At 35.6% G+C, this 14,262-nt stretch overlaps 1 protein-coding gene across 6 annotated transcripts in view; it reads left to right on the forward strand.

Moving 5' to 3' along the window:
- Positions 1 to 14,262, forward strand: part of tou (toutatis) — a 52,192-nt gene that overhangs the window by 18,687 nt on the left and 19,243 nt on the right. For 5 of the 6 annotated variants that reach the window (XM_068290181.1, XM_068290187.1, XM_068290186.1 and 2 more), the window contains one exon: positions 415 to 805. The gene's annotated coding sequence lies outside the window, so the exon portion shown is untranslated. The remainder of the gene's footprint in view (positions 1 to 414; positions 806 to 14,262) is intronic. The other variant, XM_068290183.1, reaches the window with a different exon arrangement.

Here is a 14,262-nt window from a genome sequence, read left to right on the forward strand (position 1 = left end):
TCTTTAGGTCCCAACATTTTTTTTAAACTTATTTCCAATATAGTAAGAGTTTTGTTACAGATAGTATTTAAAAACCAAGAAATTTAAAAAAGACAGCTTATTATATAATTTTTAGAGTTCCATCAGTTATGTGCAAAATCAAGGCTAATATGAATTTTGAAATGTGAAATATTTTCTAAAATAAATGTATATTAAGTTATGTTGAAAAATTTGCAAAAAGTGTATACAAAAAGTCGCAGTTGGCGAATTTTTAAAAAATTCAAATAGTCCTTGTTGTTGCTGTTGTTGTCGGTCGTCTGCTAATCTGTTTCATTTCACTACAAAACACTAAATTATAATTCTATATACCAATTTATTTATTTATTTATTTTTTTTGTTTGTTCTCCCTCTCTTTTTCCTGTTCTTCTTGTTTAGCTTAAAAAGCAAGTCGCGAGACGCTAGCCATAAATTTCAATAATCAATTTTAATAATAAAAAATCATTCTTTGTGGCCCGCCCCCGCGCCCTTCTTCAAAACTGAATAAACTTTGATAATCGTCAAAGATGAAATCATAAATTCAAATAAAAAGTGAGTGAGCCTAAAAGCAAAAAGAATAGAGAATAAGAATAGTGATGAAAAAATTAATCGTTTAATTATGAAAATTAAAAAACCTCAACAACAAAGTCAACAACAGGAGAAATCACTTACAACCACAACAACAGCAGAAAGAAGCGAAGGCCATTGCAAAGCTATGAAGAAGAAACTCAACTAAAGTGTTGTAAACCGTTGATTAAACACCAACCAAAACACACAACAATTGTTCGAGGTAAGTTGTATTAATTAATTACCTACATACATATATAATACTTACTAAACTACAACTAAACTATGTAGAATTATACATATGTATGTATAATAGAAAAAAAAAAGCTTATTTAAAACAACTCTTTCTCCATTGCCTTAAACAAAATACAGTAGAATCTGTTTCCGCCTTTAGCATCTGTTAGATCTACCATATTTGGTATGTAAATTCGTTTGTAATACAAGTTTGTGACAGATTTTCTCCCGTAATATTTAAACTATTGTATTCAAATTTAGTATACCAATTGTTTTAATTAATATCTATCGGTCCACTAAATTTCCTAAAAATCGGTTTCAAAATTACCACTTTTATGTGAATAAACCTCAGTGACTAGTTCAACAAAAAGGTTACAGATATGACTTCTGTGGCTTGTAAGAGGCATAAGTTAGGCATGTCAAAATGAATATACAGTTGGACCTCGATTATCCGGGACGTTCGGGACCAGAGTCATCACGTAAAATCGAAAAACCCGGTAAATTGACTGCGAAATTTTGACATATTTCGTACTTGAAATTTTATAAGTACATACTTACTGAAATCAATCCACAAACAAATGGTTGTTAGTTCTACAAAGTAATATACATTTTAATAGAGGTAATCACTGTTAACAGTGACAATGGAACAAACTCAACTTCTTCCAGGATAGTAGGGGTGTCCGGTTGATGGGAGCCCGGATAATCGGGGTCCAACCAACATACATATGAGCGAGAAAACGTTCTTTGCTACCGCTTTTCCGAGAGCACGGCTCTTATCAAGAATTGGTATGATTTATTTATTGAATAAGGTTAGATTTATCTTTTACATATGTACGTATCAATACAGTTGTTGTTAAGATAAAAATAATGAAATGAAAGCTTGATTTTCCCTTTCGTTATGCTTTTAGAGAAGGGGAGGCATTTGGGCTGAGGGTCTTTAAGAGATCGGAAACATTTGTAAACATTTTCGATAAGTTTTTGAAATATAAAGAGTTCAAATTGGTCTAAAATAACAGTTAAGCTTAACGATTTTGTTTGCTCTCCCCAGTCCTTGCCCCAAAAGAATCCCGTCATCATAACACGTTTTGCTTTTCTTGGTTGCAAGTTATTATGGTTAATCAATTGTGCATTACTTAACGCTATTATCTTGTTAATAGGCTTTTATTAAGTACTTTTGAGATTGGTTAGTGGTGAATTCAAAGAGAATTCTTAAAATGTTGTTTAAATGAAAATGCATTAATTTGGATGCTTCACTTTTAGTACTCGGCTAAAATCAATCTACACTCATTTTCTTTCTCTAATATCCACCCACCACAAAACTGAAGTAAAAATTCTATTCTTTTGTTGTCATTTGTGGGTTTTGTTACATTTTCACCTTTATCGTGTTGCCTTTTGTTTGGGATAATCTGATTTAAGCAATAATTAAATGGCTGTGCGTGTATGTTTCTCTCACAGAGTGTCTGTTTCTGTGTATATATATGTGTGTGTGTGTGTGTGTACGCGTCTGTGGGTTGTCCATATTAGATTACGTGCAACAAGCTTTTTAATTGTATTTGTTGTCTAATGAAATCACCGCACAACGCAACGCAACGAAACCCAAACGCAACGTAGCATTTAAAAGCTTTTTTTTGCTGCGCCAGCTGCGTACAGTTGTGCAATGGACACACAACAACAACAACTGAGAGTGAGAAAAAGATAGAGGGGGCGGGTAGAAAGAAAAAGGGGGAGACAGACAGAGCAAAATGGGCAGAAATGAAATGGCGAGAGACGTTAAACAGGCACAAACCGAGGACAAGAGGGGGAATGACAGACGAGTAAGCCACTAGACATTATCTCAGATACTGCCAGCACAACACAACAAAAAAAGTGTGGGAAAATCTGTGGCAAATGAAAATGAAATTTAAATGAATAATTTTTGCTTAACTCTGATAATCAAACTGGAATAGATAGGTACATACAAGCATAGGTCAGTTACCTGAAAATCATAAAGGTGAAGATAATATTGTGGGAAAAATATAATAAATTATGTAATTTAATTTTTTCTACTGCCAATTATCTTATTAGCTTTATCTATAATAAAACAAAAACATAAATAAACAATAAGTAAATATTGACTCTGGGTTAAGTAGGGAGGGGCCAATTTATATGTATGTATGTACATACGTAAGGAATCCAAGAAATTTTTAAACTATGAACTATCGCAATGGAGTGAGTCGAAGAAAAAAGTGGACTAAGCAATCCAAAGAACTTATTATAATAAAATGGCTAAGAACTTCCAAAGTGATGAGCAAAAAAGTCATTCCCTAAGAAAAACCTTAAGAATCTTCTTAAGTGCTCTCTACTTATTTTATTGCTAACGAAAGTAAATAGCCGATCATTGCACTGACCTCATGACAAAGTCCACATTCAATAACTTAATGATACATTCTTCGTACAACGGACGACGAAAAAATAGCCAAGGATTTAAAATCTACACCTGGCACTTGCTAAGCCACCTTCTCTTTTTTACATGGTTGAGTACTATTTAAAGAAAAATTAGTATATTCTAGGCATAACAAACAACTTGTAATCGTCTAATTTGTTAAAAAAGTGAAAACCGACAAAGAAAATGGTTTTTTAGCCTTCTTGGAATGTAACTGCCCATTTTGTATGATTTTGTTTAACATGTCCTAGAAACAAAACACTAGTGAATATGAAAAGGATGCGGCAAGCTCTGCAATCAGAAAAGCAATTCTTAAAATTCGTAATAGACCATCATAAAGGACAATTGTATTGATAAATCTTAAAATCTTACGTAGTTTTATGGTCGATGAAAGAGAAGTGGTTAAAAATCCTCAACTACCCAATTCCCTCTGCAAGGAGCTGCTGCTTCTTCATAAAAGTAATATCGGCTTAAAGTATATAAAGTTATTTATTATTATTAAATTAAAATTAATAGATGTTTAGCCCTAAAAAAAAAAAACAAATAAAAATATTTTCCAATTCTGACTGTTGATATCTTAAAGCACCACCTACTTGGATTTTTCTCCAAAATCATTCAGTAGTTTTTCCCCTCAACTCTCTGTGTGAAAATTGAGGGAAAATGTTTTGCTATCTACCTATTTAGCTTCATTCTAATTAAACTCACCTTTTTGTGTGTTTATACAGGAGGAGATGGAGGAGACAAAAGGATAGTTAATGTCAGGTTTGGGTGCGGGTTGGGGGATATGTTTTAGTGTAGTATTAGTGACCATAGTCCAGGACCTGTACACAGTGTCTCTTTATCTCTCTCACTCAATGTCTCCTCTCTCTCTCTGTTGTTGTGTGTGTGTGTGTCTGTCGGACAACCTGACTAGAAATTGCATGGCGTTATCAACAATTTTGTAACTAACCCAGGCAACGGGCAAAAACAACTACAACAATGAAGGGAGTCAAGGGACACATTTTCGCTTGTATTTTAAGGGAGAAAGAGATAGAGAGAGAAAGAGAGCTAACAATCTGTGGTGGTCGGGGGAGGGGATAGGAGAATAAGGAGAGAAAGGTTTTCTTCCCCCTTCACTGCCCTCATCATCACCGCCATCATCATCATCATCATCATCTGTATTCAGTATTTGTCTACTTGCTCCAACTTGGTGTGGTGCCCCACAGGATAGGAGGAGATGCCGCAGCAGCAGCAGCACCAGCAGCAGATGGCAATGCTATATGGGCTCTCTGCTGCTGCTGCTGCACTCTGGCTCGCTTTGCCTCCTTCATTTCCACTTTTGCCTTGGTTGGTTTTGTTGTTGCCCAGAGCCACGTTCTCGAGTATGGTGTGGGAGTGTGCGGGTAAAAAGACGAGTTTGGGTCTCTGGGTTGCAAATGGCAAATACGTCAATGTTCCTTGTTGTTTGTGTTGTTGTTGTTGTTGGTGTTACTGCCGATGCTGCTGCTGCTTCTGCTGCAGTTGCTATATTTCTCTTTCCCACTCTTACATTCGGCGGGAGTCTTTCTCTTTCTCTCTCTTACTTTCTGCCTCACACTCGCAGGCTGGCTGGGCTCCCATACTCGGTGTGCTCACTCTCTCGCGCTTGGGTCTCTCACTCTAATTTATGGGTCGCTCTCGTTTCCACTTCCACTTTTGTGGAGCCTTTCCCATTGCAATCCTCATGCTGCTGCTGTTGCCGACTGCAGCAACTACAACAACACCGTTACATAAATACCAACGACAACGGCAACGGCAACGACGACGACGACTGCATAAATTCATTTGTTTGCTCCTCCTGTTGTTGTTGTTGTTGCTGTTGTTGCTGTTGTTATTACTAGCTCTGTCTGCGTTGACTGCGACGTTGCGCGCTGTCACTGTCATTGCGTTGTTGGCTGTCTTGCTTGTTGTTCGTGTTGTTGTTGTTGCTTCCCCTTTCGTGTTGCCATTTTCAATTTTAGTTTTGCTTTTGCTTTTTGGGTTCGGTTGTTCGCTTCATTCCTCTTTCTCCTTCTTCTCTTCCTACCCATTCGCCCATGTGTCCTTGCACGCTCGTTTCCTGTTCGTTTTACGCCAATGGCAGAAACCCCCGCACCATCCCGCCACCACAACTCACAGGCCTCTTGTTCTTCTTTTCTATCTCTACCCCCCACCCGTCGACAATATAATACACACGTACACACACACACACACGCGCGCGCCCGCCGTTTCGGTTCAGAGTTTACAGTTTTATGTGTGTCCTTTTTTTATACAATTTCCTTGGAGTGCGCGCATAGCCAAACACTCTGAATTCTAAACCAACTTAACCATCGTCTCCCCCCTTCTAGCCTCTGTCTCACTCTCTCGCTGCCTCTGGTTAGCGATATCCTTGATAATAATGTGTACAACAACAAACAAGTGGACACAGCTTGGTGGACGACCGAAACGACAGGGGAACAGCAGCAGGGGGAGGCGTTTTCATTTTATTCCAATTTCGTTTCGTTCGCTGAGGAATGATGGAAACGGTTGAGGATGAAATAGTGAGTGGTGGGAAGTTGAGTGAAATGGGATTGCAGGGAGTTGGGGAATGGGGAGATTGGGCAAATATTTACTCAGCCACAAACAGAATTAGCAGCAAAAGCAGCAGTAACAACGACAACAACAACATCAACCGTTACACACATTTACAGTAAACATTCACTTAAATAAATCATAAGTAAAAGCTGGAGGAGAGTAGTACCAAGGGGGGAGGAGCGAAAGAGATGTAATTTGATAAGTTGATTTCTATTTAAAGAAAACTAAAGGCACACATTTTTTACACAAAAATCCAAAAATATATAAAACAAAACGGCGAATTGAATAAACAATTTCTGATAAATATTGTAAAACTCAATTGACATTTTCATAGAAATAAAATAATTACTATTAAATGCGTTTTATACAAGTACGATTTTGAAGAAAGTCAATTTCATATGTACATAATTACTATATCAAATTCTCAAGAACGAATTTGTAAAAATAAAGTTGTATCCACGAATTTAACAGGTTTTCTGCTTTCGAAATCTGACTCTGATTTTTTCGACAATAAAGTAATTTGAATCAAATATTTATATAATTTTGACAGGAATAACTCGTTAATGGGGAAAAAATAAAAAAAAGAATAAATTCTTATTATAAATCAAAACCAAGCAAAAAAAATGCATAAAGTCCCAATTTCAATTCGTGAAAAATTATAATTGGGGTTGAAAGAGGACGATTCAAAATGTTATAAAGATATAAAGGTTTTTTCTTTTGTATATTTCACTACAAGTACAATTTTTTTGTAAGATTCACAGCCTTATCAATAAAAATTAAGTTTTTGGAATATCTTGTTAAACACCTGAACATTTTGTAAGGAAGCAAAATTTACGTACACTTGGACAATTAAGAAATAACTTTATTATTTCACTTTACTAAATTACTTGAGACTGATTGTTTCACATACACTGCGCGTCATCAGGTTAGCGCCCCCCTTTAAGCTCACTGACAATGTTCAATCAAATCGAAACCATCAGAGCTCCAGCTTTAAGATTTTTTTTTATATTGTGCTACAATCATTTGTCCTTCCAAATTAAATTTTTTTTCATCTGAAAAGACAACATATCGCCATTGGGTAGACCACGTCATGTGCACTTGTGCAAAATTTAGGCGCATTTCTTTTCTCAGCATATTGAGTGGTGGTTTTTTTTTTTTTAATTTCAGTCTCTTTAGGTGATCAGCTTTCCTTATTACTCGTTGGACAGTTGATAAGCTTGCCTTAACACCGGTTTTTCCCTTGATTTTGGTGGTCGATTCGTGCGAATTGGAAGCTTCTCGAAGTATTGCTCTCCTATCTGCTCGTGTAATCACTTGATTATTGCCGCCTTTGTAGTTTTTTCCATAGCTTTCCTTATTTTTAAGATAATTGGCAATTGTTTTTCTGTGTCTTCCCGTCTTTTCAGCAATTTTATGGTAGGATAGTCCAGATTCAAAGTATGCCTCAATCTTTGATTTTTCAACCAATGATAAAACTGTTCCTTTACCCATAGTGTACTTTTTTTCGAAAGATATTGATTACTTTAAGGTTCACAAAAAATTTGGTGACTGCAATTGCCAAATTAAGCGAGATAACTAAAATTGCATTTGGGGGCGCTAATCTGATGACGCATAATAAGGGCAAGCTTTTTCGTCGAGAATGAAGCAAAACGCGAAAAAATATATAACGGTTCTTCTAAGAAGCTTTCTTCTCTTGTCATAAAGATCATAAATGGGTATTGTAACAACAACAACAAAATTTTACGAAAAACAGTGGAATAGGAAAGTAAAAATTAGAAAAAACATGTAGAGAGAGGGGGGCGCTAACCTGATGACGCGCAGTGTACATGACGTATTGCGAATTCATTTTATTTCAGTTAATAAGTACAGTTTGTACTGAATCCGGTTATAACGACGCTTAAGGGATCGGCGATTTTCGTTGTTATATCCGGAAGAGCTACTAACCGGAGGCCTTTCCATATATGTTTGCATTGGGACCAACCAATCACTAATCGAACTTTAATCGCCATAACCGGACGGACGTTATAAGCGGAGTCGTTATAACCGGACTCTACTGTATTTGTTAGATAACAAACCAAAAAAATTGAAGCCTTGATGACTGATCACTATACATACATATACATACGTACATATGTACATAAATATACAAACTATACATACATATGTATATAACTTTATAGGATTTCTTCCTTTTAAAAAATGTGTACATAGTGTAACTTTACACATGTCAATGTATATTTCATTTATTAATATTATTATAAGTATTTTTTTTTTTTTTTGTTTATGGTAATATTTTATTTGTGTTGTCTCAGCTTCAGACAGCTTTTACAACGAATTTGAGCTTTATAAATGAGTCAATGTTTTTCGCTTTAGTCTACGCCTAAAGATGTTGACGGCCAAATCATTGGCTAAGGGATTCGGATGAGCTTCGAGGCGGTCTCTTCAGCGCGTGCTGTGTCGGCCTATTAGTTCAGCTATCGTTGTAGAGAATTGAGTTTCGCACGTACCATTCTGCTCCTGTAAAGCGACAAAGCGCTTTGTTCTGCATGGTTTTGACCTTTTTTACATTAGATCTATCTGCAGAGCCCCAAATAGGAAGGGCATAGGTGAATGTTGGTACCACTATGGCCGTCTAAATTTGTACTTTATTTGCGAGGGACAATGTTGAGGACCCTCTGATCATCCAGTCCAGCATTTTGAGTTTTCTGGTACATTTGCTTACTGTAAACTATCAACCTAACTTTATTTTACAAGCACTGGCAACTAAGGCCTTCGGCTCGTTGTTCAGTATATTTCATTTAACATTGAGTTTCCAATTCTTTAAAGTTTAACTTTAAACCTATAAAAAATGCATAAATATTCAACTTGAATCTATGTTTTGTGTCACAAAAATGTGGAGAAAGTAGAATTTTACCTTCAATGTTTGACTTGAATAAATAACTTTTATGCAATTTAAATCAAATTAAATTTCACTTTCACTCCGAGAGCCTGATATCCATCCTTCAGGACAAAAATCTTTTGGCAATTATTTGTGAACGACAAATGTAAACGAAACCTAATGACTTTATCAAATTAAATAAAATTTAGGCTGTTGATGTTGTTGTTGTGGATGTGTGAAAATGTGTAAATTTGTTTAATTGAAGTTAAACGGACAAAAACAAAAGTTATTTTAAACTTGTTGCTGCTGCTGTTGCACTTGAAGTTCGATATAGATAGGAAATATATAGAAAGAGAGGGAGAGCAACGAATCATTAGTGTCTAGGTCTTGGGGGTCTCTGCTGAGGTCTGTAACTGGAAAGGCGTGTATATTATTGTGCATATTTCCGAAGTGGGCCAGACGTGAAGATCGCAGAAAAGAGAAGACTCCAGACGATGATGATGGCGATGGCGATGCCTTTGCTTCAAAGTCAATAACCTCGTCAAACGAAAAAAAAAAAAGGCACCAACCATCGGTGCCAGCAGCAGCAGCAATGGAAACAAGCAACGAACCAGCAAGAAGTCAACTTGAATAATGGGAAGAGGCAGCAGACAACAACAGAAAAAAGTGAACTGAAAAACATCGGCGCGCGAGTTTAAAGCCGCCAACAATCAAGAGAACACATACAAATACATACACATACATACCCATTTCTTGGCTGGCAATACAAATAAGAAGAACAAGTAAATTATACAAAGTCCAACATACGAAAAAAACGTGCCTACATAGAACAAAATATCTTAAAGAATGCCTCTTATTGTTCTAGGTGATGAGATTTGATTTAATTGTAAGCCAAACTTAAAATAAATTCTATGTGTAGGCAAATGTTTATGTAAGAGTGAAATTCTAAACAAGTGCAAAGCATAAATTAGTTATTGGTATGTATTACATATGTATATCGGTGCTTAGATAATTTGTGGTCTTACCAAGTGAAATATATTATTCTTGAACAGGAGGACGAGACTTTTTCAGAGCAAATTCCTCCTAGACCGTAATAATTGAATAAAAATCGGATAATTTGAAATTAGATGCCATTAGACTAGAATTAGATGCTACTCAGAGAAAGTATTTCAGATTTTATTGTTTTGATGTTGAATAACAATTTCGTTTGTATTTTTATTGAATTCTCGTTGATTTTTAGATAAATTAAAACACTAATTTAGGCCGAATAAGCATCTGGGCAGATTTGGGAGTATAGCAGTCATCCCACATAGTTGAAAAATCGCAACCTTCTTTTGTAAATAATCTTCCGTTAATTCCGCTAATAATGGTAAACCAAAAATATTAAAATTGTTAACTCACGTTTGTATAAGACCATAAATGAATTGGTTACTTACATTATGCTACATTCATTGTGCCACCAGGCACCAAATTGTGCAGCACAACTGCCGCTGTCCCATTGATCATTGTCCTGATCAATAGTGGAGAACGCGCGATGCAAACTGCTAGACATTTGATCCTGAGTTGTCCCACTAAACTCTCCCAGCGACTCCACCATGTATTTCGTATTCTCGTCACCAATTCTAAAATTATCAAGTCTAGCAAACTCGAATTTTCCATCAAAGCGGCCTAGTTGCACGTACAATTCGAATTGGCCAGAACTGGTGATCCGATGCAATTCTTCGAGCCCCATAAAGAACTCTCCCTCCCTATTTCCAAATCCATTACGATACTCAGCCCAAGTTCTATGAAAATTTACACTGCCATTAAATCGTTTATGAATAACAATCCATCCGCCACCTTCTATATCGCCGTTGCAGAGAGCAGAAAATGGTTCAAGTCCGGGTAATTGTATTTTATGAATGCCTGATGAAAGGCCTCGGCAACCGGGATTTCGTAAATGTTCCTTGCACTGGTTTAGATTTTGTCCGGTTTGGTCTAGTTGAAGAGAATTTCTTTCAACTAAATTATTTGAGTCACTCAGCTGAGTTTCGTATATTTCTAGCATTTGCTTTAAAAATGACACTTCTGAATTTAATTCTTCAATTTTATTGGTAGATATATTTTGTTTAGCCCGATAGTCATCTAAAGTCATTCGTTCTAATTGAAGGTCTTTAATCGCTTGATCTAGATTTTCTTTTTGTTTTGCCAAATCGACTTTTAAGTTGTCATTTTCTAACTTTAATATCATAATCATTTGAAATTGTCTATTTCTATCCTTCTCTGTTTCTCTCTCCCCTTTCCTGACTGTTTCGATTGGTTCGATTTGATTTTTTAAATTATTATCAATATTAGCTATGTGAATATTCTGTTGAACAATTATACTTCGTAAATCCTCAACTGATTTACTTATATGACTGAAATCATAGTCTTTCTGCTCGAGTTTTTTGATTCTTTTTTTTAAATCAATGTTATACTCTAGAGCCACGTCGCAATCCTTTATGAATAAAATCAGATTCAACGTCTCTTTTCAGTATTGATTTGTGCACTCACCCAGTGACCATTTGATATAGAAGGATATCCTGGCGGAGGTGTTGAGATTACTTTTTGGAATCCAAGAAAAAGGAAGAGTGCGCTTAGCGAAAGGACACTTTGCAGATTCATTGTGGAAAGTGATCCAAAATTTATGAATTATTAATTTTCTGCTGAGACGTCTGACTATGATAATGCCTCTGAGAGCAATGATTCACATAAAGTTTTATACGAAAACATTAAAACACTTGTTTCTTATCTCCCATACATACACTCATGATGAATATAATAGGTACACCCTTTAAAATTTAATTTAAATTAGCACAACTTTTTTTCTTTTACCTTAATCACCAAAATTTAAATGCACATTTGTTTATTGAACATTTGTGTATTCTTTACCTTAATTTGGAAATGAAAAGTTATTTTATTCAAAAGTTACAACAAAAATATGAAATTTCAGAATTTCGTGCTTGATGAAAATAATAGGTACACTTTAATTCACTAAGTCATATTTAATTTTTTTTGTTTTCAAATCACTGAAAATCTATTTTTGTTTCATTATCTGATTAATATGGAATGTATCCACCTTAATATTACCGTTACTTTTCCCATCCGATTGGGGATACTCTTAATCAAAGCTTGGCAGGACTCTATCGAAATCTTCTTCGACGCACTCCCACAATTGTCGGTTGTTGCCACTTTTTTCTGTTCGAGACTGATCCTATAGCTCACCCCACAAGTTATCGATGAGATTCAGATCACGAGACTAACTGGGTCAAGAGAAAACCACTCCTAACCTAGGAAATTCGGACACTTTCGAGTCCTTGAGAGCCATTGGATCCAAAATGGACAATGATATTAATGTTTTTCCAATTAGGATTTGACTACAAATGGCTAATCTATCAGTTCGTATCGCAAGAAGGGTTCCTTTGATGCGAACCAAAGATTTGATCATGTAGCAAAGATTTCTTAACGACTACTTCACATGGGCAGCATCTGAAGTTCAAAAAAACCGGCCTAATATCCTTCTTAGCAACGAAACTAAAATTTATCTTTTCGGAAATGACTGTTCCTAACATTTAAGGCGCCCTATAACCAAAAACTTTGATCACCGCTACAGTGGTGCATGGTGTTAAAAATATTATAGTGTGGGGTTGTTTGTCTTGGTCAGAACACTATCCAATATTCCTAATATCTGACATGATGGGAGCAGCTGACTATAGGGATGTCCTGGAAAATATTATGCTAGCATATTTAGAGGAAAAAAAGTCCCTGTGGTGGGTTTATCAACAGGATAACGACGTAAAACACACCTCCAAAATTTTAAAAACTTGGTTAGAGGTCAATATAGTGGTCGCTCTTACCTAGCCCACTTAGTCTCCGGATCTGAATCTCATCGATAACTTGTGGGGTGAGCTATAGGATCAGTCTCGAACAGAAAACAGTGGCAACAACCGACAATTGTGGGAGTGCGTCGAAGAAGACTTCGATAGAGTCCTGCCAAGCTTTGATTAAGAGTATTCCCAGTCGGATGAGAAAAGTAACGGTAAAATTAAGGTGGATACATTCCATATTAATCAGATAATGAAACAAAAATAGATTTTCAGTGATTTCAAAACCAAAAAAAAAAAAATAAAACTTAGTCAATTAAAGTGTACCTATTATTTTCATCAAGCACGAAATTGTGAAATTTCATATTTTTTGTTGTAACTTTTGAATAAAATAATTTTTCTTTTCCAAATTATGGTAAACAATACACAAATGTTCAATAAACAAATGTGCATTTAAATTTTGGTGATTAAGGTAAAAGAAAAAAAGTTGTGCTAATTTAAAGTCAAAAAAAATTAATTTTAAGGGGTGTACCTATTATATTCATCATGAGTGTACATACATAATCAGTTTACTATGTATTCAAATTTATTTTAAGGTCATTTTGGGCATACATACATACATACATATGTATTCATATACACGGAATTTACCTACTTGTGTATGTACATATGTATATATGCATGTACAGACAGCCTGACAAAGATTTAATATTTGTGCCTTAGATATAATAATTTCAATTAAGAAAAACAGAAACTAAAAACAAAAAAACACAAAAGCCAAGTTAACACAGTTTTCACACCATCAAGAATACTAAACACAATAAACTAAAATGATAGTAGTAGGTTTTAAGTATTTCTGCCATAATTTCACTGAAGTTTTCAATCTGAGTCATTTATTGATAAGCTGCGAATCAAAATGAGCTAATTCCTAATCAAAATCAAATCGCTGGTATGACAACATGTGTCTAAGAATCATGAAATATCTAGAACACAAAAAAAAACAAGTTCAAAAGAAGATGGCAAAGAAACGCGGCTACAAATGGAACTAAAAACCTGAGCAAACACATACGCACAGATGTACATACATACATACATACATATGTATGTATGTACATATGAAAGCACCTATAAGGGACCCTGTGATGAGGGGGGCGGGAGAATAACATCAATTAATGCAAAACTCTGAACCGGAAATGCCTTTTAATGGCGGTTGAAGACCTTCAATTTTGTTGTTGTTGCATTCACTTTCGAATATGAATCATTTTCTTATTTTGTCTTACACTGTTTGACTTAAATTTTAGCATTCTTAGTTCGAATTAGTGAACTGAAAAATTGATTAGCTTATTGATTGAATAATTTCATGTCTAATACCACGAATTGAATACAAATACAAATACATACATATATGCGAGAAGTGAAGGCGTTGACGGCGACGTCGGCATCAGTGTGTGTATAACACAAAGATATAATAAATACATGGAGAGAAACAAATACACACGCACACTCATAAAAATACAAACTGGACTGACGGACTGCCAATTGAGCTAGAGAGAAGATAATCAAGAGCAAACAACAACACAATAGAAGTGCTATGATTGGGTGCGGGGGGAAAGAGTGAGAGAGACAAGGGCATGGGCAGGGACAGTGGAATGGTTGGATTGGGTTTAGTTGTATTGTGTTGCGGTGAGGTGGGAAGCAGGGTGGGAACGAAACGTGGAAGAGTGACGCCAGCC

This window comes from Drosophila tropicalis, unplaced genomic scaffold (genome assembly GCF_018151085.1).
Source record: "Drosophila tropicalis isolate 14030-0801.00 unplaced genomic scaffold, ASM1815108v1 contig_593, whole genome shotgun sequence".
NCBI classification, from domain to species: Eukaryota; Metazoa; Arthropoda; class Insecta; order Diptera; family Drosophilidae; genus Drosophila; species Drosophila tropicalis.